At 46.5% G+C, this 25,178-nt stretch overlaps 1 protein-coding gene across 1 annotated transcript in view; it reads left to right on the top strand.

Moving 5' to 3' along the window:
* Positions 6,282-25,178, top strand: part of CHD9 (chromodomain helicase DNA binding protein 9) — a 242,106-nt gene continuing 223,209 nt past the window's right edge. Inside the window, 1 exon segment of the mRNA XM_021094174.1 lies at positions 6,282-6,405. The gene's annotated coding sequence lies outside the window, so the exon portion shown is untranslated.

Below are 25,178 nucleotides of genomic sequence, written 5' to 3'. Positions count from 1 at the left end.
TACGAATTTCAAAATGATGGCAATAGAACTTTAAATGAAGCACAAGGTCCATGCTTCCAGACCTGCCCACACACAACCTCTTCCTTAGCTTTCTCAAATGGACTCAGATCTGATGAGGATTAATATGCTGGATCATTAGCTGGCTCTGCCAAGGGGACATTGCCCGGGGGAAAGAAAGAGGCCAGCAGAAAGACAAGGAAGGAGAAATGAGATATGGACCACGCGATGACGGATGGGATCTCCGTAGGGTACTTTGTCTCTTTTGTTTGTTTGTTTTTTGAGGGCCACACCCGCAGCATATGGAGGTTCCCAGGCTATGGGTCTAATCTGAGCGTAGCCAACAGCCTACACCAGAGCCACAGCAACACAGTATCTGAGCCACGTCTGTGATCTACACCACAGCTCACGGCAACACTGGATCCTTAACCCACTGAGCAAGGCCAGAGATCGAACCTGCAACCCCATGGTTCCTAGTTGGATTTGTTTCCCGCTGCGCCACGATGGGAACTCCTCTGTAGGATACTTTCAAAATATTTTCAGCTTTAAAATGCTTCCTTAACTATAACTATGTACAAAATATAGGGAGTTCCCTGGTGGCTCAATAGGTTAAGGGCCCTGACATTCACCACTGTGGCTCTGGTTACTGCTATGGTGTGGATTCAATCCCTGACCAGGGTACTTCCACATGCCGTGAGCACAACCAAGACAAAAAAAAAAAAAAGCATTTTGGAGTTCCCTCTGTGGTGCAGTGAGTTAATGATCTGGCTTGTCCCTGTGGAGGCACTGGTTCCATCTCCAGTCGGGCACAGTGGGTGAAGGATCTGGCATTGCTGCAGCTGTGGCATAGGTCTCAGCTCTGCCTCAGGTTCGATCCCTTGGCATGACAAAAAAAAAAAAAAAAAAAAATTGGAAACCGTTATTACATGTAACAAGTTTGATGAATTTCAAAGATTTTCATAAGTGAAAGAAGCCAGTATCAAAAGGTTACCTACTGTTTAATTTCATTTACAAGATGTTCTCAAAAAGACAAAAATGTAAGGATGGGAACAGATCAGAAGCACCATGACAAAGTGACAGCTTGAGAATTTTTGGTGTTCTGTGTCTTAATTATGGTGATAGTTACACAAATTTATACATGTCCTGAAAGTCATAGAATTGTACACCAAAAATTTTTAAAGTCAAATTTGCTCTATATTAACTTAAGAAACAGAAATTAAGATCATCCAAACAAAAAAATAAATAAGAACTGTTTGCCAGGAGCCCAGAAGCTTATTTGCCATCTGGTCCTTGTTCTCAAGATCATTTAAAATTCTTTCTCCCTTGCTTTTCATTCAAACAAACAAACAAACCAACACACACACCTGCCCCTAATTTAGCTCCACAGCTGTTTATTGAGCCACATGGTACAAGGTTCCATTTGGGGTGTTGTGTGGTTTCCAGAACCTTAGTGAAATGCAATTAAGGAGGCCTGGCTGTGGAGGCAGAGAGGGCGGTGTGCAGAGCGTCGCCTCACAGCTGTCTGTAGGGCAGGGAAGTGGCTGGCCCAAGGCACCTACAGGAAGGGGGCTGAGGCCAGAAGCATCCCACCCTCATTTTCTTCCCTCCCTCTGTGCCCTCCAGGGCTCCCATTGGCCAAACCCAGCTTGAAGCCCGTGGGCACAGAGGCCTTTGGTCTTGCCCATTTCAGTCAGCCTCTCAGGATGCAGAGCAGAGTGGAAAAGGAGAGAGGATGTGGGGAGGGAAACAGACTATATAGCACCCATCCACATGGGTCCTGCTCTCAAGATCATAGAATCTATTGAGTGAAGTGATGTCTTTGCAGGGAATTCAACTATGAGGCAGAATGTAGTAAGTGCTGTAATACAGAGAAAAGCTCACACTGAAGAAGGGATATGGTAGGGCTTCCTTGAGCTGGACCGAGAAGGATGAGCAGAATATGAGCTGGCAGAGGAGGCAAAGGCATCCCGGCCAAAAGGAAGAAATGCTAATCCCTCCAGAGGAGTTCAGTTCGCTTCGCCATTCATTTATGGAGAGGCGGCTAAGGGTCACGGTTAGAAGCACCAGATTCAGCGTAAGAGGAACCCGGGATTGAATCCTAACCCTACAGTGTACGTGCTGTGTGCCCTTCAGCAAGTTACCTAACGTCTCTGACTCTCATTTTCCTGGACTTTGGGGAAGAATCAGTGAGACAGCATTTAAGTCATCCTGCAAACACACTTCATAATATCTGGCAGGGTTTGCAGGTGCAGTTCATGACCAGAAAGTGACCAGACTTACTCCTGCTGATCATAAACCTACCATGACCCACCCACTCCCAAGTCAGGTTGATCTTCAGTCCACAGGGTCAGCCTCACAAGATCAAGTGCACTTCCTGGGATGGGCACCCTGCCCCTTCTCTGGCATCCTTGCCTCCTTCCTTCCCTCCTTCTCCTTCTGCCAGGTCCTGACATCCTGCCTGTGCCTTCGTTTCTAGCTCCATCCACTATGGACAATAGAGGGTGCTCATCCTTTTTCATGGAGCATCATTCTAGAAGATAAAAGCTCTTGCCTACCTCTTTATATAGGTTACATATAAAGAGGTTATATAGATTACATCTCACAACATTATGAATTTATTTAAAATATTTATCTTGGAGGTCCCATAGTGTCGCAGCAGAATTGAATCCAACTAGGAACCATAAGGTTGCAGGTTCGATCCCTGGCCTCGCTCAGTGGGTTGAGGATCCCGCATTGCCATGAGCTGTAGTGTAGGTCGCAGATGTGGATCGGATCTGGCATTGCTGTGGCTGTGGTGTAGGCCAGCAGCTGTAGCTCTGATTCAACCCCTAGCTAAGGAACTTCCATGTGCCACAGGTATGGCCCTAAAAAAAAAAAAAAAAAAAAATGCAGCGAACAAAATTCACCCTTTGAAGGAAAGCACGGATGGAACAAGAGCACAGAGGGATGAAAAAAATGGTCTCTTGTCCATCCTCTCCGATATCTAAAACACAGTGTCCAGCATAGTTGTCCAGGTGCTCAGTCAACAGTTGTTAATGCTTAAAGGCAAACGTCTTGCAGGTGGGCACTTCAGGTTCTGGCCACACCTCTTGCTAACTCTGCCACCCAGGGCAAATTACCTAAGCATTATGAGTCTCAGTTTCTTTATCAATATAATGGGGGAAATAATAGTGGTTACTTCATTGGATTGCTGTGAGAATTAAACTAGTCAATCTAAAATTCTTAGTGCCGTGGAGTTCCCTGGTGGCTCAGTGGGTTAAGAACCTGACGTTGTTGCTGATGGAGCTGAAGTCACCGATGTGACCCAAATCACTGATGTGGCATGCATTCAATCTCTGGCCCAGGAACTTCTGCATGCCAGAAGCACAGCCAAAAAAAACAAAAAAAAAACAAAACAAAAAACAAAAAACTTACTTCCTAATGCATTACAAATAATAGTTATTATTATTATTATTGACACTACTTCCACTTATCAAACATGGTGCAGACCCTCAAGGAGATCGGTAGTTTCCAAAACTATAGTTTCCAAAAGACTGTGATTAGTGAAATGAGCCAAATGCTAGGAGAACTCAGAGGAGCAAGTCCTAAGGAAAACTTTAACCTCATCACATGATACCTGGCATCAGAATCGCAGAGGTTATAATCCAGGACTTTGCCCAGGCAGGCCTTGGGGCACAGTAGGGTGGAGTGTGGGCAGGAGGAGGCAGCCCTCGCAAGAACTGAGGCAAGAGCATTCTGGAAGTGACTCAGACACTTTAAAGTGACAGACTAGAACATGTACCCTTGTCTGACCGATTCACCTTCACCAGGGCACCAGCTGGCCCTGAAGAGGCTGAGGTGTTCCCTGGTCCCTGTCCTTCACACACACCCACCCCTTGCCCCTCCTGGCATTGCTCACAGGTACAGTGGGCAATGTACCTCTCCCTCCTCCTCTGCTCTGAGCACCTGACACCAGCACAGAGAGGACAAAGATTAAGCAGGTAGATGCAGATGGGGGTAGAGGGGTTGGCACAGGCCTCTGTCACAAAGTGTCTCTAATATTTCCACTGGTGAACTTACCCCCAGATATCTCCGCAGAGATAAACTGCCTTAAAAGAAGAAACTGCTTTTGCAAAATTGTCTCCAACACCAGGGCATTCTCTGCCTTTGGCGCCATATAAATTGATTTTTTTTTTAATCTTTTTGTCTCTTGAGGGCTGCACCACAGCATATGGAGGTTCCCAGGCTAGGGGTCTAATCAGAGCTGTAGCCACTGGCCTGCACCAGAGTCACAGCAATGCCAGATCCTTAACCCACTGAGCAAGACCAGGGATCGAACCCATGACTTCATGGTTCTTGGATTCGTTTCCACTGCACCATTATGGGAACTCCAAAATTGGTGGGTTTTTTTGGTCTTTTTTTTTTTTAGGGCCACACCTGCGGCATATGGAGGTTCCCAGGCTAGGGGTCTAATCGGAGCTGTAGCCACCGGCCTACACCACAGCCACAGCAACTCGGGATCCGAGCCACATCTGCGACCTACACCACAGCTCACAGCAACGCTGGATCCTTAACCCACTCACTGATCGAGGCCAGGGACCGAACCTGCAACATGTTTCCTGGTAAGAGTCGCTTCTGCTGCACCACGATGGGAACTCCCAAAATTGATATATTTTTGAAAAACAAGTCCACAGCACAATATTGTAAGTCAGCTATACCTCAATAAAACTCTAAAAAATGAAAGAAAAAAACATCATGAGAATTCCCATCATGGCTCAGTGGTTAACGAATCTGACTAAGAACCATGAGGTCGTGGGTTCGATCCTTGGCCTTGCTCAGTGGGTTAAGAATCTGGTGTTGCTGTGAGCTGTGGTGCAAGTTGCAGACACAGCTTGGATCTGGCATTGCTGTGGCTGTGGTGTAGGCCAGCAGCTGTAGCTCCGCTTAGACCCCTAGGCTGGGAACCTCCATGTGCTGGGGGTGCGGCCCTAGAAGACAAAAAAGAAAAAAAAATCATGTACTTAAGAACTCAATCACATAGCTTTGCATTTTTGTGTGTTAAAAGTGTTGATATGGAATGTATAAGCGAGGAGATCCTGCTGTATAGCACTGGGAACTATATCTAATCACTTGTGATGGAGCAGGATGGAGGATAATGTGAGAAAAAGAATGTGTGTATATATATGCATGTGTGTGTGTGTGTGTATGTGTGTGTGTGTGTGTGTGAGAGAGAGAGAGAGAGAGAGAGACTGGATCACTGTGCTGTACAGTAGAAAACTGACAGGACACTGTAAACCATCTATAATGGAAAAAATAAAAATCACTAAAAAATTAATAAAAAATAAGTGTTAATAAGTGTTACATAAATGTGAATTCAACAAAGGCAGAGATTCTGAGGTGCTTAAGTCTGCGTCATAACCCTTGTGCATAGGAAAGCGGCACATAGTAGGTGCTCAGTTAACATTTATTGAAGGAAGAAATAAATGAAATGTACACATTTAAAATAATCCACCATCTTCCTGACCTTGAGAACCAATTAATAGGTGCTCAGTCAAGGGCAGTGCTCCTCCAACCCTGGAGACAATTGGAAATATGAAATGTTGGTTTTAGTTGTCTCGGTGACTAAAGGGTGGCTATTCTAGGGGTCTTAAATGCCCTGCAGTGCCAGGATGGCCCCAACCAAAAAAAATGTCAATGGCATCCGGTTCAGAAACATAAACATCAACTTGCCAATTCCTAAGGGACCTGTGTCTCCAGACTCTACAGAATGTGACACAGACTGGGCGATTAATGAAGTTCAGCCAAAGAGACTGGAGGGAACCGGGAAGGAAGGCAACGGCTGGGGCGGGGACGGGGGGTGGCGGCAGTGGAGGGGGGTTAGGCAGGGCCAAAAGAGGGTTACTAGTAGAGAAGTAGAGAAAAGGCCTCCCGGCCTTGAGAGAAACCCAGGTCCCTTGCATCTTCTGATGTTCCCAGCATATTTAAAGGGCAGGCTATGCCAAATTGAAAAGCTTCTGGATGAAAGGCTAAGATCCCCGAGTCGGGCCAGGAAAATCCCAGGATGGCTCTCAGGCCAGCAGCCAGGGTCTGGCTGCCCCTCCGAGCTCCCAACAGAAAGTTCAGCAAGTTCAGGTCCTAGCGCCCTTCAGGGAGTGAAGGCCGTCCCACCCAGCCGGGATGTGTGCCCGGGGTGCGCAGCTTGTTGGAAAACCGCCCACGTGGGAAGCCCGGGCTGCATTTCCGCCTGAATCCGCCTGCGCTCCCACCTCCCAACCGATTCCCTGCGCGGCCGCCCCTCGCCCACTAGGTGGCGCCTGAGCTCTTGGTGGGCGCCTCTCCGGCGCAGACGAGAGCGACCGCCGAGCCCGGCGACAGATCGAACCCGAGTCCCAGGATTCCGGGAACTGGAGGGCAGCGCCGGCAGCCAAGGTAAGATTCCTGAGCCCCGGGCGTCTCCTGCGAACCTCTGTGGTTGGGGTGGGCAGCGTGGCGGCCGCCGAGCCCCGCTGGCCGTCTCCGCAGATGACCAGACTCGTCGCCGCGGCCGCACGTGTGGGTGCCTGCGGGAACCCGGAGACCCGGCATCTCCAAGCCAGGCCTAGAGGCAGAGCAGGACCCCGGGTCTCTCGCACACACACATCCTCCACTAGCCGGTGCCTCTGGAAAGCCTGCTCAGATTCCCGAACAGCCAGTCCTAGGAGGAAAAAAAAAAAAAAAAAGAGTTTCTGTTACCCAAAGCGACTGCAGCGTTGGAGCTGAGTGCACATTAGATCCAAAACACCATTTCTCAAACTTGCCTGCACGTTGGAGTCGCTTGGGAAGCACTGAAAAATACTGATGCCCCGTTTCCCTCTCACCCCACCCTCCTCCGAGACTCAGATGTAAGTGGTCTGAGTTGGGGCCTGGGCATCTGGAAATTTAAAGCTTCCCAGGAGATTCCAACTAGCCATCAAGTCTAAGGACCCTTGATCTAAAAAGATTGTAGAAAATAAAGCGGCCGACAGTTGTTGCAGCGAAGAATGCTGCTGCTGCTTCTCCTCCTCCTTCTTCAGCATGCCTTTGACAGGAAACATCTCCTTTGAGCTGTCAAACCCAAGATAACAAACCAACATCCTCCCTCCCCACAGGGCTGGTTCTAAAGAGGTTGAACTTGAAAGTGGACAGGGAACAGAAAGACACAGATGTAGAATATGAAAGAAGACTCTTGCGGGGGGGGGGTTCTCCTTATCCTGATCCCACAGGAAGTTCAGGGGGCCTCCTGGAGCTGCCATTATAATTTTAGTAAATGCTGCGCATACAGCAAAGCGGTTGTGAGCATGGGCTTGGAGTCCCCAGAGCCAGCCCTTCCTGGGCTGGATGACCCTTGAAAAACTCATGGATCCACTCCTCGCCTGAGTTTCTTCATCTGCAAAATGGGAGTGGAGCAGAAAGGTCTGAGAGTTGCTGTGGGAATGATTGACCGCCAGGGTCTGCTTGTGCCGGCCACTGTGCTAAATACTTTCTCTGCATTGCCACACTGACTCCTCACCATAGCTGAGGAGCCGGTGCTCAGAGAGGCCAAGAGACTTGCTCAGGGTTAAATAATAAGAGGCAGACCCTGTGTTTGAACCCAGGCAGTCTGATTCCAGAGCCCCTGGCAAAAGTAAAATAATCTGGGCGTTCCCTTTATGGCTCAGCCGAAACAAATCTGACTAGCATCCATGAGGACACAGGTTCAATCCCTGGCCTCGCTCAGTGGATTAAGAATCTGGCATTGCTGTGAGCTGTGGTGTAGGTCACAGATGTGGCTCAGATCCCAAGCTGCTATAGCTGTGGTGTAGGCCGGCAGCTGTAGCTCCGATTCAACCCCTAGCCTGGGAACCTCCATATGCCACGGGTGCAGCCCTAAAAAGACAAAAAAGACCAAAAAAAAGTGCAATAATCTGCTGTTTCCCTTATTGATGGAGAGAACATAGAAAAAGCACTTCACACAGGGCAGCTTATAGTGTCTCCTCCGTAAACACTAGCTGTCATTTCTGCCAAAGCACTTTCGCTGAACTGACTCATGCGTTCATAAACGGTACTGATTACTGAGGGCCTACTATGTACCAGGCAATTTTCCAGATGCTAGAGATAAAGTGGTAAGAGGTGAACCAGCCCCCAGTGTACTTACACACTAGCAAATGAGAGAAATGAGAAGAAAGTACAGTAGGTTCTTATTATTTGCAGATTGTGTATTTACCAATTCTCCCACTCACTCAAATTTATTTGTAACCCCCAAATCAGTATCTGTAGCACTTTTCATGGTCATACATGGATGTGAACAGTGTGGCCAAAAATTTCAGTTGCCAACACACATGTTCCCAGCTGAGATCAAAACAAGATGTCACTCTGCCTTCTTGTTTCAGCTCCGAGAACTATAAACAAGCGTCCTTTTTGTGGTCTGTTTAGTGCCATGGTTTTTTGTTTTGTTTCGTTTTGCATTTTTGTGCTTCGTGTTGGTGATTTTGCTGTTTAAAAATCACCCCCGAATATAGTGTCTAGCACCCTTAAGCACATGAAGGCTGCCATGTGCCTTATAGAGAAAATGCATGTTAGATACGCTTTGTTCAGGCATGGGTTGTAGTGGTACTGGCTGTGAATTCATTGTGAACGAATCAATGGCATATATTTATTTTACAAAAGTTTTTTAATTATAGTTGATTTACTCAACAGTACATATTTAAATAAGGGGTCTTGAAACAGAAACACACATAAAACAAGGTTACATATCAATCTGTTGATGAAAATGGGACCAGAGGCTTACAGAAACCTAACCTTAGGTTTTTCCCTTAGGAGCAAAGGTTCCGTATTTGCTAATTCCGTGTTCATGGCAACTTTATAGAACATAACCACTACGAAGATGAGAATTAACTATAATTGGGAGTTCCTGTTGTGGCGAAGCAGAAAAGAATCTGACTACCATGGGGCTGTGGGTTCGATCCCTGGCCTTGCTCGGTGGGTTGGAGATCCAGCTTTGCCATGGGCTGTGGTGTATAGGTCACAGATGCAGCTCGGATCCCACATTGTTGTGGCTGTGGTGTAGGCTGGCAGCTTCAGCTCCGACTTGACCCCCACCCTGGAAGCCTCCATGTGCTGCTGGTGTGGCCCTGAAAAGCAAAAAATGATAATAATAAAAAATATTTTTAATTGACTATAATTAGACATTGCTACACGTGGGATGAGAAAATCAAGCATAAAGATGGAGCAGCATCCAGAAGGGGCCTGTCTTGGATTGGGGGTCAGAAAGGCTGAGAAGCAGCCAAGCCAAGGGGCAGTGGAGAGGGGGGATGAGAAAAAAGGTGTTTCAGGCAAAAAAAAAAAGGCAGCATGTGCAAAGGCCCAGAGGTAGCCAAGAGCTTGGCAAAGTCAAGGAGCTCAAGGAGAGCCAGTGTGCAGGGAGTGTGGTGGTCAGAGGAAGCAGAGGTCCAGTCATATGATAACGCTGGAGAGAGAGGCTGGGCCAGGTGGCACTGTGTTTTTTTTTTTGTGGGCAGCTCTCTTGTCCAGTAATCCTGGCAGGCTGGGCAGCATCATTTCCGCCTTTGACAGGTGATGAAATTGATACCCCATGCGGTTAAATGCCCTGTTCCAAGTCACACCACCAGTAAGCAGCAACACCCACCTCCTCACCCTCCTCTTAATCCAATGTTGAACAGACATTTGAGTTTTGATCTAAGATCTCACTCAGGACATGGTCCTGGGCTGGATATTTGTTTTATTTGAGGAGGAATGAATCCATCCTGAATGAAGCCATCAAGCATGGATGAGAACATTTCAGACAGTGGTCAGAGGGTGGGCAAGAAAAGGTCTCATGCCCTTTTAGCTTATTTTCTTTTTATTAAAGTATAGTTGATTTATAATGTGCCAATTCCTACTGTACAGCAAAGTAACCCATTTATACATCTATACACATTCTTTTTCTCATACTATCTTCCATCATGTTCTATCCCAAGAGCTTGGATAGTTCCCTGTTCTGTACAGTAGACTCTCATGCTCTGTTGTTTTAAAAATAAAATTATTACTGATGATTTGGGAATGAGTGAGTATAGCCATGTTCCAATAAAACTTTATCAATAAAAAAAGCTTTATTGATGGACACTGAAATCTGAGGGCCACATAAATCTTGTTTTGATTTTTTTTCCAACCATTTAAAATTGTAGGAGTTCCCTCTTGGCTCAGCAGAAATGAATCTGACTAGGAACCATGAGGTTGCAGATTCGATCCCTGGCCTCACTCAGTGGGTTAAGGATCCGGCGTTGCCATGAGCTGTGCTGTAGTTTGCAGACACAGCTCAGATCTGGCATTGCTATGGCTGTGGTGTGTAGGCTGGCGGCTACAGCTCTGATTCAGCCCTGAGCCTGGGAACCTCCATATGCCACGGGTGCGGCCCTAAAAAGCTAATATATATATTAGGTATTTCCTTTATATATGTGTGTGTGTGTGTGTGTGTGTGTGTGTGTATATATGTATATTTAAAAAATATATTTTCTTAGTTCACGGGCTGTATCAAAACAGGCAGTGGAGTGGCTGTGGGCTGTAGTTTGCCAACTCTTGATCTAGAATCATGAGACCTAAGTGTCAGAAGGATACTAAATGTCCTTCCAGTTGAATTCTTACCTGATCCATGAATCTTCATGGAACATTCTCAGCTAAATCTTGAGTGCTCCAATAAAATGGAACTTACTCACTGGGCAACTCATTCCGCTGTCAGAAGTTTAAACTGTGCCATAGTTGGGATTTCCCCAAAGCAGATCATAAGACAAGGGTTAGAGTGCCAGGAATTTCTTTGGGAGGTAATCCCAGAGGGCCTGGTGACAGTGAAGTGGACCGGGGAGGGGAGGAGGGCCAAGTAAAGGATGTGTTGATGAATGAGTTACCATGGAGCAAAGAGCTTAATCTCTCTGGGGATGCTTGGAGAGATGGTGCACCCCAGCATCCCTCTACTTCTGCATGCAGCCTGGAGCATACACCCTGCAGCCAGAACATACCTTCAAGTAGGAAGTGAGAGGCAGCTGGTGTGTCTGGGGGACTGTCTGTGGGCATCCTCCAGGGGGCGCTGATGAGTACTGTGGGCTACAAAGTATCTCTGACCTTGCTTTCGAAAGTGTGCTAATCCTACCCCCTGGGTGCCCTGTGAGATGGTTCCATGGTGCAAAAGATCACAAAGTCACATTCTAGGAGAGGTATTTCCTTTTTAAACCATCCCTTTGATCTTGCCCTGTCTCCCTCCCCAGCCCTCCCTGCTCTCTCTCCCCAGAGCAGGAGTTGCAGCTGCACTGGTGTTTCACTTCCTTGAACTTGCCAGACTCTTCCTTCTGACTACAGTCAACCAAAAAAGTCTCAGTGAAGTACCAGACCGTTTTTTGTAACTTGCTTGTCTCCTTATGGAAAAGAGAGCCGTCCTCAAAATTAGGGCGTGGAACAGGCAACAGTAGCTAGCTAAAATTTAATAACATTGTTTTATGTTTGGTTGTACAGTTTCTATCTATACAGGGCAAGTGTTTCTGGCTTTGCATTTACAAAAGTAATAGAAAGTTTCCTTTAAAATAGATTTATAAAGGAGTTCCCCTCATGGCTCAGTGGTTAATGAATCTGACTAGGAATCATGAGGTTGCAGGTTCAATCCCTGGCCTTGCTCAGTGGGTTAAGGATCTGGCGTTGCCATGAGTTGTGGTGTAGGTTGCAGATGTGGCTTGGATCCACCATTGCTGTGGCTCTGGTTTAGGCCGTCAGCTACAGCTCCAATTAGACCCCTAGCCTGGGAACCTCCATATGCTGCAGGTGCGGCCCTAAAAAGACCAAAAAAAATTAAAATAAATAAATTTATATAAATAATGTCTATTTAAAGAAAAATATTAAATAATAGTATAGGTGGTATGAAATTGTAATTTAAAATAATAGTTGCTACCACTTATTGCTGGGTGCTCTTCTAAACACTTTACAAGTATAATTTAGTTATTCCTCACCATAATCACATGGGTTAAGTACGTAGGTACTAATATTAGCAGAGGAAATAGACATAGGAAAGTAAGGTAACTTGCCAAAGTTAATGTAGCTAGTAGGTGATAGAACTAGAAAATGAACCAGGCATTCCCACTCCAATTTGTGTTCCTCATGGAAAGATTACACTGCTTCTCTCAAATTTTTTTCTTTTTTTTTTTTAATACAATGATTTTTTTTTTTCTGTTATAGTTGGTTTACAGCTTTCTGCCAATTTTCTACTGTACAGCATGGTGACCCAGTCATGCGGCATATGGAGGTTCCTAGGCTAGGAGTCGAGTTGGAGCTACAGCTGCTGGCCTATGCCACAGCCATAACAACGTGGGACCCTAGCTTTGTCTGAGACCTACACCACAGCTCACAGCAACACCGGATCTTTAACCCACTGAGTGAGGCCAGGGCTTGAACCCACAACTTCGTGGCTCCTAGTCCGATTTGTTTCCGCTGGCCACGACGGGAACTCCCGTTTCTCGCAAATTTGATCAAAGAAAGAAGAAAGGAAAAAAGTGAAGATGACAAGTGAATTATTGCTATTAGAGGAAAACTGCCTTTAAAAGTTCCTCTTTTTTATCTAGCTGAAATCTATCTCCCTGTGTCTGTCACCCCTTGGTTCTCATACTTTCTTCTGGAGCCCCAGGGAACAAATCCATCCCCTTTTCATCACTGCAGGCCTTCAGATATTTGATGACAGGGAAGCAGTTGGGCCTCCCAGATCTTCCTGGCTCTAGATTAAACACTGCCAACTCCTTCTGCTTGTTTTCTATTGCGTATTCTTGGCATCTCCCCCCAATCTCTCTTCCTTATTCTTTTTTATTCAGCAGAACATATAAGGTTATTTTGGTGGCTGTAGCACTCTTTTCACAGGCCTCCCACAGCTCATTCTGGGCTCTGGGTAGATGGCTGTGGTTGGGGTGATTGACATGACCGAGTAGCCGGCTAGCAATGTCAAGAGAAGAACCCCTCAGGGCCAGCATGGCAGGGGAGCTGGAGGCTGGCAAGGCTCATCTGCAGGTCAGAGATGGAGCTCCTTTTGTGCACGTGGAGCTAATCAGGCTGAAAGGGACAGGCTAACCAAATTCACAGCAGCCTGGTGAGGAAGCCAGACCACAAATATATTAAATCACAGTGGGACAAGCACTGAGAAGCAGCCTGAGAACTTTATGTCAGCCTGTCAGCACATTCTTTCCCCTGTAGGAAAGTCACATGGGTTGCCAAAATCTAGTTAGGAGGTTGGTATTCACGGAATCAAAACAAGGTGAGCAAGATGAATGATTTTAATAGCCAGGATGACTTAAGATATTTCCATCCTCTGAGGGGCGCGCAAGGGTCCAGAATGGCAGGGGGGCTGGTCTAATCGCCCACCCCTGTGCTCACGATAGACATGACTAATCAATTACCAAATCTTTGCCTTCCCATTGCTCCCTGGACCAACCTTAAGATCCTTATCAAGAGAGGATTCGGGGAAGCTCTGAGCTGCCTGTAATGCTCAAGGGTTTCCAGAGCTCCCATTACTCTGGTGGGAGGCAAGGTAAACTCCCAAAGATGTGCTCCTTCTTACTGCTTTTCCTCAGCTCCTCACATCTCACCATTTCTCTCTATGTAATATTGCTTCAGCTAATGTTAATACAGTTGGCTTTTTTTTTTTTCCATTGTCAAGCCTTGATTTGATTTCCAGGCCTTGCTCTTCCTGCTTTGTCCAGAGGCACATCCTGTCCTATCCTTAAGAACTTTAGCAGATCAGTAATCACAGACATCTTATGTACCTACCACTGATTCACTGTCCCCACATTTCGGGATGACTTGCTGTGTACCTCCCAAGAACAGCCTCCTGCAACCAAAAAGCAGTTTTGTGGGATGCTGAATTTTGTTCCAATATAGATTCGTCGGCATCACAATTTTCAGCTGTTCCTACGGTTATCATTTGTCCGTGTCTGGGGACTGGGGTGCAAGGAACGCTGGAGAGGGATGGGGCAGGAGAGGAGGCTTAAGGCACTAAATCCAACGAATGACTGAATTTGCTGCTCTGCTCATGAGCCTTGGTTAGGCTTATCCAAAGAGTTAGCAGTCCTGTTATTTTGGAGCAAGCAGACCTTTGGCCAGCCTTTAAAAAAGTACGTTTCATTAAATAACAAGGACCTACTATATAGCACAGGGAACTTACACTCAGTATCTTGAATAACCCATAATGGAAAAGAACCTGAAAGAGAATATATATGTGTTATATATGTATGTATGTATGTATCCTTTAGCTGTATACCTGAAATAACAACTTTGTAAAATAGCTATACTTCAATTAAAAAATATACGGTTTAAACAGAAGAAAGGGTGGGGGAAAAAACTGTAATTGCAGTGTATACATCTAAGGATAACCTGACCCCCTTGCTGTACAGTGGGAAAATTAAAAAAAAAAAAAAAAAAAAAAAACTAGACAAACACATAACAAGAAAAAAAAATATATATATATATACAGTTTAGGAGTTCCCATGGTGGCTCAGAGGTAATGAATCTGATTAGTATCCATGAGGACTTAGGTTTGATCCCTGGCCTCGCTTAGTGGGTTAAGGACCCACCAGGAGCTGTGGTGTAGGTTGAAGACTCAGCTTGGATCCCGTGTTGCTGTGGCTGTGGTGTAGGCTGGCATCTGTAGCCCCAATTGGACCCCTGGCCAAGGATGTGGCCAAAAAAAAAAAAAGCACAAAAAACAATCAAAATGTACATTTTCGGGAGTTCCCGTCGTGGCGCAGTGGTTAACGAATCCGACTAGGAACCGAGGTTGCAGGTTCGGTCCCTGCCCTTGCTCAGCGGGTTAACGATCCGGCGTTGCCCTGAGCTGTGGTGTAGGTTGCAGACGCGGCTCGGATCCTGAGTGGCTGTGGCTCTGGCGTAGGCCGGTGGCTACAGCTCCGATTCAACCCCTAGCCTGGGAACCTCCATATGCCGCGGGTGCGGCCCAAGAAATAGCAACAACAACAACAACAAAAAGACAAAAGACAAAAAAAAAAAAATGTACATTTTCGGAGTTCCCGTGGTTGCTCAGAGGTAATGAACCCAACTAGTATCCATGAGGACTCGGGTTTGATCTCTGGTCTCCCTTAGTGGGTTAAGAATCCAGTGTTGCTGTGAGCTATGGTGTAGGTCACAGATGGAGCTTGGGTCTGGCTTTGTTGTGGCTGTGGTGTAGGCTGGTAGCTACAGCTGCGATTTGACCCCTAGCCTGGGAACCTCCATATGCCATGGTGCACCTCCCCCCACAAAAAAAAAAGGCAAAAAAATAAAAATTAAAAATGTACGTTGTATACATAACCTCTTTTCCCACCTTGACTTATCCCAAAGGAAGATAAATGCATACAGAGAATTTGTGGCACCCAGGGCTTGGCACCCAGCTCCTCATGAGGAAAAGTGAGCCCTGCCCTCAGGGGCCACCCAGCCTGACAGAGGAGATCCACTTCTCACATCAGGAAGGCTGCCAGTCTAATGAGAGACGCACAGTCCCTAACCTCAGGGCATCCGATGGAGGAGAGGCGGGAGGCAGGCAGTGTCCTTGGAGCGAACTGTTGCCCTCCCTGCAGATACTGCTGGGTCAGCTGCCTCTCCTCGGTCTGTCAACAGGCAGGTGGTGGGTCTGGCTTCATTCACGACTCAGCTGCATCTGCGCACAGGCACACCAGAAGGCCAGAGGTTCTGAGGGTCAACCCAGGAATTTGTTTGTTTTTAATAGACTTTATTTTTTCTTTTTAGACCCGTTTAGATTTACAGAGAAATTGAGACGATAGTACAGAGAGTTCTCGTGTACCCCACACCCAGGTCCCCTGCTATTAACCATTTGTTAACCTATAGTACATTTGTTATAATTAATGAATTTGGAGTTCCTGTTGTGACTTAGCAGTTAACAAACCCAACTAGTATCCACGAGGCCTTGGGTTCGATCCCTGTCCTCCCTCAGTGGGTTAAGGATCTGGAATGCCATGAGCTGTGGTGTAGGACACAGATGCGTCTCGGATCCCGCATTGCTCTGGCTGTGGTGTAGGCCAGCAACTATAGCTCCAATTTGACCCTTAGCCTGGGAACCTCTGTATGCCGTGGGTGCAGCCCTAAAAAAAGATGAAAAAAAAATTAATGAACCGATACTGCTGCATGATGAAAACCAAAGTCCATAGTTTATTTCAAATGTTCTTAGTGTTTTCCAAATGCCTTTTTCCTATTCCAGGATCTCATCCAGTGTCCTTCACTACATTTAGTTGTTATCTCTCTCTTTTTTTTTTTTTTTTTGCTTTTTAGGGCTGCACTCGCGGCATATGGAGGTTCCCAGGCTAGGGGTCTAAGCAGAGCTACAGCTCCCGACCTACACCACAGCCATAGCCACACCAGATCCGAGCCACGTCTGCAACCTGTACCACAGATCATGGTAACGCTAGATCCTTAACCCACTTACCAAGGCCAGGGATCGAACCCGCAACCTTCTGGTTCCTAGTCAGATTTGTTTCCACTGCGCCACGATGGGAACTCCAGTTGTTACGTCTCCTTAGGCTCCTTTTGGCTGTTGTCAGTGTTTGAGGATTCCCTTATTTTGGATGACCTTGCCAGTTTTGAGGGGTCCCAGTCAGGCATACTGTAGCATACCCCTGTATTGAAATTGGTGTGATATTTTTCCCCTGGCTGGACTAGGGTTACATGTTTTTGGGAGAAGAAGACCAGTGAAATAAAGTGCCGTTTTCGTCATTTCACATGAAGTACCTGTAACATCACCATGACCTAGCAGTGTTGACGCTGCCCTGCGTCCTCTGACTGAGGGAGTATTTGTTGGGTTTCTCTACTGTATTGTTGCTGTTTCCCTCATTCCTTGCTGTATTCTTGGAAGGGAGTCACTGTTTGCAGCCTGTTGCTTAGGGGAGTAGGCAGTTCTAACCCCTCTCCTTTAAGGGCATGTGTCTGCATAATTTATTGAGAATTCTCCAAGGGAGGTTGGGCTCTTCTCTCCTGTTGATTAATTTTTCTTTTTATTTGTAATAGTATGGAGCTATGGATTTTATTTCACACCCTGGGCTCTAATCCAATGGTACTTTGTTTTGTTGCTCAGATAATGCCAGTTTTGGAAATGGAATTTGGGGAGAGGGGTTTTTTTTGTTGTTTTTTGTTTTTGTTTTTGTTTTTGTTTTTTTATGTGTGTGTCTTCTTTATAGCCGTTCTTGCAGCATATGGAAGTTCCTGGACTAGGGGTTGCACCAGAGCTACCACTGAGGCCTGTGCCACAGCCACAGCCACAGCAGATGCAAGCCACATCTGCTATCTACACTGCAGCTTGTGGCAACGCTGGATCCTTAACCCGCTGAGCAGGGCAGATCCAACCCGCATCCTCAGGGAGATAACGTCGGGTTCTTAACTTGCTGAGCCACAATGGGAACTTCTGGGATCTGTGTTTCCAAACTAGCTCCTAAAGCCTTCTTTATGTGTATTTGAGTCCGGGACCCATGTCGGCCTGGGTTCACACGCCAGCCCCATCACTTACTGGCTACGTGTGTGCTCTTGGCAGGTTGCCTCAACACACGGACCTTAGTTTTCCCAACTGCAAATGGAGCTGAGATGGCTCCCTCCACTTAGGGTTCCTGAGTGAGGTGCAGGTAGTAAGTCTTCTGCCAGTAGACGTTATTCCTCTCAGTTCGGCATTCACATTCCACACACCTCTGGCTCCAGAATGTTCCAAATCAAGGCCAAGTAGGCCTTGACAACACTTCCCTTCCAAGACGACAGGCCGGTGTGGAAGAACATCCCTCCCGGGGACCCCCGCTCCCAAGTCACCTGCTGTCCTGCCCACCCAGCACTCTCTCCCAACTTCTGCCTCTCCGTCACACCGCAAACCACCTACCTAGGGTGCCCTCCGCCAGTTCACACGTCTGCACATCCCCGTTCCCTCAAACCCCCACTTAAACACCACTTCCTCTGTGATGCCGCCCAGCAGCCAAGCACCAAGTCCCCACTCCTCCTCCTCCTCCTGCCAGCCCTTATCACTCTAGACCCTGCCTCCTCCCTCAGCAGTTCTTTGTTCATCTTTCTATCCCGCCTGCACATGCTGGGCCCTCCACACCAGCCTGTGGTCTCGTTTGCACCTGTGGTAAGTTTTGACAAGACAAAAGGAAGTTGAGGAAAGGCGTTTCCTCAGTGCTTACTGGGCCTGACTGGACGGCTCAGAGGTCAAGATGCTGATCCCAGGTCACTTCCACTTTGTATATATAATTTTTTTTAATTATGGTAAAATATACAGCACATAAAATTTACCATTTTAACCTTTTTTTTTTTTTTTTTAAAGGGCGGCACTTGCAGCATATGGGAGTTCCCTGGCGAGGGGGTCAGATCGGAGCTGCAGCTGCGGGCCTACACCACAGCCACAGCAATGTGGGATCCAAGCCAAATCTTCAACCTACACCACAGCTCATGGCAATGCTGGATCCTTAACCGACTGAGTGCAGTCAGGGATCGAACCTGCGTCCTCATGGATACTAGTTGGGTTCGTAACCTGCTGAGCCACAAGGGGAACTCCTGCCATTTTAACCATTTTTATTTTTATTTTATTTATTTATTTTTTTTTTTTGGATAAGCAAGAAATAGATCTATTAGGATAGGATGCTTGTGAGAGGTGCAAGCGGGCAGGCAAAGAGGGTCTACCCATTTTAACCATTTTTAAATGTACAGGAGTTCATTTAACTCCTTCAGGAGGGAGTTTCAGGAGTTCTCTCATGGCTCAGCAAGTTCAAGATCTGGCCTTGTCACTGCTATGGCTTGGATCACTCCTCGAATCACTGCTATGGCGCAGATTCGACCCCTGGCCTGGCATGCCACAGTTGCATCCAAAAATTTTTTTTTAATTTTTAAAAAATTGTGGCTCAGTGGTTAATGAATCCTACTGGGAACCATGAGGTTGCAGGTTCGATCCCTGGCCTCGCTCAGTGGGTTAAGGATCCAGCGTTGCCATGAGCTGTAGTATAGGTTACAGATGCGGCTTGGATCCTGAGTTGCTGTGGCTGTGGTGTAGGCCGGTGGCCACAGCTCCAATTCAACCCCTAGCCTGGGAACTTCCATATGCCACAGGTGCGGCCCTGGAAAAGACAAAAAGAGAAAAAAAAAAATTAAAAAATAAATGTACAGTTCAGTGGCATTAATTTACATTTACATTGTACAACCAGCCAGCACTACGATCCATCTCCACATGGACCCAGAATTTTTTCATCTCCCTAAATGGAAACTCTATACTTATTAAGCTATGAGTTTAATTATTTAATTAATTTTCATTTCCTCCCCATTTATCCTTCCTTCAGCCTCTGACAACTACCATTCCACTTTCTGTCTCTGGGATTTTGGTGGAGTCACTCAATATCTGTCCTTTCTGTGACTGGTTTATTTCATTTAGTATAATGTCTTAAAGGTTCATTCATGTTGTAGCATATGTCAGGATTTCCTTCCTTTTGAAGGCTGAATAATATTCTATTGCATCCATGTACAGCGTTTGGTTTATCCACTTATCTGCTTGGGCTGCTTCCACCTTTTGGTTATTATGAGCAATACTGCTATGGACATGGGTGTACAAATATCCCTGCTTTTAATTCTTTTGGGTACCTATCCGGAACAGATCAGAAAGTAACTGGCATTTTATTTTTTGAAGAATTGCCTAGTATTTTCTATAGTGACTGCACTATGTAACATTCCTACCAGCAATGCTCAGTGGTTCCTATTTCCCTCCATCCTTGCCAACAGTTGTTATTTTTTATTTTCTGTTTTGTTTTTTTCAATAATAGCTATTCTACGGGGGGGGGTTTCCCCCTTTTTATTGCTGTGCCTGTAGCATATTGAAGTTCCTGGGCTAGGGGTTGACTCGGAGCTGCAGCTCCTGGCCTCTGCTACAGCCAGGCAACACTGGATCCAAGCCACATTTGAGACCTATGCCGCAGCTTTCAGCAACACCAGATTCTTAACCCACTGAGGCCAGGGATCAGGCCAATATCCTCATGTCAGATTCTTAACCCATTGAGGACAGTGGAAACTCCAGTAACAGCCATTCTAATAGGATCTCATTGTAGATTTGATTTGCATTTTCCTAATGATTAGAGGTGTTGGACATCTTTTCAGGTACTGAGTGGTCATTTGAATATCTTTGGGAAAATGTCTGTTCAAGTCTTTTGCCTTTGTTTTGTTTTAATTTTATGGTGCAGCTGCAGAATATGGAAGTTCCCAGGCCAGGGATTGAATCCAAGCCACAGTGGTGACCTACACTGCAGCTGTGGCAACACTGGATCCTTTAACCCACTCTACTGGGCTGGGGATGGAACCTGCACCTCCACAGTGACCGGAGCCCCTGCGTTCAAATTCCTAACCCACTGAGCCTTTTTTGAATCACGTTGAGTTGTTTGCTTTGTTGTTGTTGAGTTGTAGGAGTTCTGTGTATATTCTAGATATTAATCCTTTATCAGGTATATGATTTGCAAATATTTTCTCCCATTCTGCCCTTTCACTCTGTGGTGTCCTTTGATACACAGAAGCTTTCATTTTTGATGAAGTTCTGTTTACTTATTTTTTTGTTGTTCTTGCCTGGGCTTTTGCTGTCATAACCAAGAAATCATTGCCAACTCTAATGTCATGAGCCATTTCCTTTATGTTTTTTCATAAGAGTTTATAGTTTTCGATCCTATGTTTAGGTCTTTGTTCCATTTTAGGTAATTTTTGTATATGGCACAAAGTAAAGGTTCAGCTTCATTCTTCTCCACGTGGATGTCCAGTTTTCCTAACACCACTTGTTGAAAAGACTATCCTTTCCCCATTAAATGATTTTGGCACCCTGTTGAAACTCATTTGACCATATCTGTGAGGGCTTATTTCTAAGCACTCTATTCCACTGGTCTACATGTCTGTCTGTATACCAGTACCAAACTGTTTTGATTACTGTACCTTTGTAGTAAGTTTCAAAATCATAAAATTTGAATTCACCAACTTTGTTCTACTTTTCCAAGATTGGCAATTTGGGGCTCTTGGAGATTCCTTATGAATTTTAGTATGTGTATTTCTATTTCTACAAAAGATGTCATTGGGATTTTGATAGAGATTGAATTGAATCTGTAGGTCACTTTGAGTAGTGTTGTCATCTTAAAATTAAGTCTTCCAATCCATGAACATGGGATGTCTTTCCATTTATTTGTATCTTCTTTAATTGCTTTCAGCAATGTTTTGCAGTTTTCGGCACATAAGTCTTTCACCTCCTTGGTTAAGTTTCATCCAAAGTATTTTCTTCTTTTCTGTGCTCACTTCCACTTTTTGGGGCTCCTGACATATTTAAAAACAAAGAAATACAAAACAGGATACCAGAATGGTGGTCAAATTAAACTGTATAGGAGTTCTCTGGTGGCTCAGAGGGATAAGGATTTGGCGTTGTCACTGCTATGGCTCTGGTTACTGCTGTGGCACAGGCTTAATCTCTGGCTCAGGAACTTCTGCATGCCACAGGCATGGCCAAAAAATAATAATAAATAAATAAACTGTATGATCCTCTCAGTGTTTCTCAAGGACAGCATATATACAGAGAGTGATAGAATTATATAATGTCAAAAGCCTGAGTCCCTTCATGAATGTGAGGTCTCCCTGTCTACTCACCGCCCCCCCTTCGATGGGAGGAAAGAGCCTGGGTGGTGGTTCTTTCTGAGTTAGAAGTGGGGATGCCATAATATTCCCTCAGGAGGGTCCTGCTGAGGGATCCAGCCAAGGGCCTTACGTCATCATAGACCTAATCAAAGCATCTTCCTAGAATGTGATGCTAAGAACATCCAGACTCCTTCAAAGCCTCAGGCTAGAAGACCCCAGAGTCCCAGGGTCATGGATTCTTTCTACTTGGAAAAAAAGCAGTCACCCAGAGGTACAGATGAAATAGAACAACCACCTTACCCACACCCATAGTCTTGCTAACCCCATGGGGATTTTGCCAGCTGTGTATCTGGCCCACCCCAGTTTCAGTTTGAAGGGTTATGTGAAGACAAAAGGTGATGAGAGTGTGGTGGGGGGGCAAGTCCCCATTCAGGCATTTCCCCCAACCTCCTGGAAGGCTTCCAAAAGGCAAGCCTCTCCTCTTTAGTCCTTCAACTATCTAGGGGCTTTCTTGACCTCGGGGTCTCTGGTGAAACTCCCTTCTTTTTCAGGCATTGGATGTATTTTGCTTCTCGTTTGCTTTTTGGGGGTTTTTTTTGGCCTTTGGGGATGCACATACCACACAACCACACACTCACGCACACACACCCCTGTCTGTATCACTCCAAGTGTCTGCAGAATTCATAGGCTCCAGTGTCTGGAGACATGGTCTCTGTCTCCTTTTCTAGCTTCTTTCCTCCTTCTCCTTCCTGCTAAAGCCTGTTGTTGTCTTATCCCCAGCCGGAAGCCTCATCTGTCACAGGGCCAGGTTCCTGGCCACTCACTCCATTCCAGCTGCTGCCCCAGCCAACTCCTATTTCCATAGCAACTGAAACTCATTTTTCCATCCCTGCATTTCCACTTTGGAAAGGAACCCCTTAATAGTCTTTTGAAAGGAAAAAAAAAAAAAAAAAACTGCGCTGCATCTGGCATAGTCACCTTGGACTGTGCAGAATTCCTAGCCTCCCCGACTCCCTCGGTCCCCTAAAGACCCTCCCCTACTTTCCTCCACTTGCCTCCACCCCTCTAATCCCCCATGGCTCCTGGCTCAAAAGCAGGCTTGAGAAGTCTGTGTGAGTCCCTTCTCTCTTTAAATTAATGCGCGATCACTCTGTGCTTTGCCAATCCGAGAAGCGGACGAGGTTAGAGGTTCAATCCCATTGCATCAGGTGACGCTAACCTGCGTCATCCGGGCTGTCTGTTTATTTACCCTGCCCCCTGGCTGGAGAGGTCAGAGGTTGCCTGAATATGTCATCTCGGAAGATGAAATTCCGACTCTCGGGCAGCATGACCCTGGGGTTTTGAGCAAGATTTGATGACGACTCTCCCAGTGCTGTGGCTTGGCTGGCAATACACATACAGGAACCTGGGAGTGTGATATGAAGGGATTTGGGAAAGATCTCCCCTCCCCCACCTCCAAAAGACTTTCCTTGCTGACCTGGCCCATCCCTAAGTGCCTGAAATGCCAGCATTGACTGTGAAGCCATTGGGCGGGCTCACACGCTGTTTCTCACCAAAGAGGTAACGAGCATGTTAAACTGTGGTCAGCCTGGACACTTCCACCCCCAGCACAGTGCCATGCACATGATACATGCTTAACTACTGTCTGTTGGGTCTTAGCATACAGTGGTTCAACAGACAACTGTCTCTGGATAGGCATATTTTGGCCAGAAGGGATTTTTTAATATTATTATAATTATTAGCCACTTTTTAAAAAATTGCCATTTCCCTGAACCACCCGCCACCATCGATTTAGATAACCGAGAGTCACATGCAAAGTGCAGGAATCAGTTTCTAGTCCAGCTGCTCCAAAAAGCAATGTGTGCTGGGAAAATAGAGTGCGGTTCAACCCCTGCAAGGGGAAGACACTGTTTGTCTAAACATGGGTCTTTATCCCTCCAACATGCTCCCCCCACCTGCTCCCGCCACCCGTCTGAGCCGGGCTTTTTGAGTCCCTCGTGATGTGTTTTTGAACGCAACGTGGGGGAAGAGCCTCCACGGTCTGTTCAGCCCCGGCTCTGAAAAATACAAGCTGCGTTTGACTGAACGACAGAAAGAAATCTGTCGCGCCAGGAAGCGTAGTAAATACCGTGACTCTCTGCAAATGCACACAGCCCCAACAGCTTTTTCCAGTCTGGAAAAATGAAGAGATGTGTCTGTGTGAAACCAGCCAAGTCTCCACCCCTCCTCCCTTTCCACCGCTCCACCCCCACCTCCTGGCAAGGCCTCCCACCCTGGCCCAGACATTCAGTCATCAGCTTTCATCCTTTGTGACTTGCTTTGCCCCAGGAAATAACATTGCCCAGGCTCTGGGGAGATACACCAGCCTCTCCCAGGCATCTTTGAGAGATGTCTGTCTGGTTGCGTCTTGCCAGTCATCTCCGACCTGGGCTGAGTTTGGCTCACAGCAGAATTGTGCAGGGAAGGAGGGTGGGGCTGGTGTCTCCTTTTCCCCTGCTCACTCCCTGCTTTCTCTGCCCTCCTCCACCTTCCCCCATTTTGCTTTGAAAGAACTTTTATCCCACCCCTGCTTCCATGAGACAGTGTTTAGAGGGAAGGCTTGCAATAGGTGAGGGTTTAAAAGCAGTCACTTTGGGAAGTTCCCGTTGTGGCTCAGCAGTAATGAATCCGACTAGGATCCATGAGGTTGGGAGTTTGATCCCTGGCCTGGCCTCGCTCAGGGGGTTAAGGACCTGGGGTTGCCCTGAGCTGCAGTGTAGGTCACAATTGAGGCTCAGATCCCGCGCTGCTGTGGCTGTGGTGTAGGCCGGCAGCTGTAGGACCCCTAGCCTGGGAACGTCCGTGTGTCGCAGGTGCGACCCTAAAAAGAAAAAAAAAAAAAAGGCGACACTCTGCCTAGCTTGCCAGGTGAATGTGTGTGTGTGTGTGTGTGTGTGTGTGTGTGTGTGTGTGTGTGTGAGAGAGAGAGAGAGAGAGAGAGAGGACAAAAGTATGAAGATTCTCTGCCTCTGTTGTAAATTGGAGTTTAAAAGTCCATTTGGGGAGTTCCATGGTGGCTCATTGGGTTAAGGATCCGGTATTGTCACTGTTCTGGCTCAGGTTACTGCTGTGGCTTTACCCTTAGTGTTTGTGTCCTTCTTCACAAGAGGGGAGTATATTCAAGTGTCCCCTGAACACTTAGTTCTCTGCCCTATATTCCGAGCACCCTAAGGACTGGAGAGCATTTTTGGTGCCTTTAACTCAGCAGTTTAAATCTGAGAACAAAGATTTCTAAGGGTGGCTTATGGCTAGGGCCACACTGGTCCCCTGCTTGGCTTCAGAACTCCCCTGAACCCTTCCCTGGGATGGAACTCGCCTTTGCTCAAACAGCACATGTTCATATCAAGCTAGGGGAATCCGATCTCACATCTCTGCCTCCAACCCTCACCTCCCCTTTTCCTTGTCTAGTTGCGACTCCTCCTTCAGATCTCAGCCTAGACCTCACTTCTTCTAGAAAACGTACCCTGCTCCTCCCCTCTGCCTCTCAGGTCACGCTTCCTCCTGCCTGCCCTCTCCATGTC

This window comes from Sus scrofa, chromosome 6 (assembly GCF_000003025.6).
Source record: "Sus scrofa isolate TJ Tabasco breed Duroc chromosome 6, Sscrofa11.1, whole genome shotgun sequence".
Taxonomy (NCBI): Eukaryota; Metazoa; Chordata; class Mammalia; order Artiodactyla; family Suidae; genus Sus; species Sus scrofa.
Note: the sequence above shows the minus strand (reverse complement) of the source record. Positions and strands in the feature narration are given on the sequence as shown.